Source organism: Notamacropus eugenii, chromosome 2, assembly GCF_028372415.1.
Source record: "Notamacropus eugenii isolate mMacEug1 chromosome 2, mMacEug1.pri_v2, whole genome shotgun sequence".
Lineage (NCBI taxonomy): Eukaryota > Metazoa > Chordata > Mammalia > Diprotodontia > Macropodidae > Notamacropus > Notamacropus eugenii.
The window spans coordinates 133743510-133745720 of record NC_092873.1 but is presented as its reverse complement, the minus strand read 5'-3'; positions in this window follow the sequence as shown (position 1 = coordinate 133745720).

Genomic DNA, 2211 nt, shown 5'->3' with positions numbered 1-2211 from the left:
TGCCTGAATGATACACCTCCTTGTATCTTTTACTTAGATATATTTTTGTTTTCACTCTGTCTGAGATCATTATTGCTCTTTTGTCTTTACATCATCTGAAGCATAATACACCCGACTCCAAGTCTTTACCTTTACCCGTTTCCCTACTTCAAGTCTATTTCTTTTGAATAACATATTGTCACTTTCTGATTATTAATCCACTTTACTATCCCCTTCTGTTTTATTGGTGAGTTCATCCCATTCACATTCATACTTATGATTACTAACTTTGTATTTTTCTCCATCCTTTTTTCTCCCTGTTTCTCCTTTCTTTCTCCTTTTACACTTTCCCACCTTATAAATCTATTTTGCATTTAATCAATGCCTCCTCCAATCCACCTTCCCCACTTTCAATTTCCCATTCCTTCCCCCCATTTTCTGTCTACTTCCCTATAGGGCACTATAGATTTCTTTGCCCAACTAAGTGTTTATATTGTTCCTTCTTATAGATAATTCTAATGAGATTAAGTTTCAAGCATTTTCTGCCACCCCATCTGCTCTTCCACTTCAAAAGTTTGTTCACGCTAGCCTCTTTTGTATGACATAACCTACCCCCTTCTATTTCTCTCTTTCCTCTTCTTCCAGTGCACCCTTATTTTTTGCTCCTTAATTTTCCCCCAAATATCCTAACATAGTCAATTCACATCCATTCCATCTGTCTTTGTAAATTCCTTCTGATTTCCCAAATAAAGATAAAATTCTTAGAAACCACAAGTATAATCTTTCGATTTGGGAATGTAAACAGTTTAGCCTTATAGAATTCTTCATGATTTTTCTTTCCTGTTTATTTTTATGCCTCTCTGGGATTGTCTATTTGAAAATTAGATTTTCTATTCAGCTCTTGTCTTTTCAGCAGAAATGCTTGAATGTCTTCTATTTCTCCATTTGTGTTCATCACAAGTTATCATTTATATTTAATTTTATTGTGAAAGTGGGAAGGTCACTGAATGACAATTTGTAGAAAGTAATAGATGTGTTTGGGTGCTTGATGCCATCTTTTGCCCCACCCAAAAATGGTTTGGGGTACATTTTTTACTTCAAAGCAACTCCATTATTGACCTATTCTAATACCATATTATGGTATTAAGATAATGGTATCAAAAGTTCTGCTAATGTATGTAAAGCACTGACTGAATCTATCAAGGGAGAAATTTTCAGGAACAATTCTGGGAATGATCTGTGTGTGTGTGTGTGTATATATATATGCCAGGCCTAGAGGCCTGTGGGCTACCCGAGTCTTCTTACCTCACCTCCCGAGGTCTTCAGTTGGCCAAACCGGATGCTCGTATGAGAGAAAGGACATTCCAGAGTCGAACAAGGGTTGAGCTTTATTTCAGGGTCTACTTACAAGTGCAGGAGGCAAAGATCTTACAATAAGAGATTGGAAGTAGAAGTACAAGCGGGGAGAGAGGGGGAGGGGAGAGAAGGAGAAGAGGAAAAGCGGAGCCTTGTGTCCTCTTTAGCTCCTCACGTCCTAAGAGAGCTTTCAGGCTTCCCTGATCCTACTTAACTCTCCAGCAGCATAGTTTGCATCTAAATACCGTGCTGTTAGGTAACTAGGTGTGCTCCAATCCGGGACAATCTCGAGGGCGGGGAGATCTCTCTCCCATCACGTTTCTCACGGGAAGAGGCGGAAATACATGAGATAGCTCAGTTCACCTCGATTCCCAGCCGTTTACTGGGGGGGTCTCGTGAGAGCTCTAAGATTTAGAAGTTCCCACCTTTACCCGCCCGAGACTGTCCACACGGAATTGAGCTTCCAACCCCAACATCTCCCCTTCTTTGTTTTGCACGGCGCGCACATAGCTCTAGAGCAAACAGTGGCTGGAGACTGAGTGGATTAGGAAGGCCTTTAGCATATGAGTACCCTACAACAAGGTAGGGTACTCTGCAGCTAAAATCTGCAGCTAGCACAACTGACAAAGGGAGGCATCAAATAAAACAAAGATGAAACTAAATGGCTGAGTTACAACAAGAGAAAGGGCAATCACTAATTCCAAAGCATTTTCTAAGAGAAGCAGCTAGTGCTGGCGCCCTACACATCACCACCCCCTCAGTCATGCAAATGGATCTCAACGGTCAAGCCTGAATGGCCAAGCCTGTGGTATTCAGGCGAAAAGTTGGTCACCCCTTCCCCCCCCCCCCCCCCCCCCCCCCCGCAATGTCCTGGGT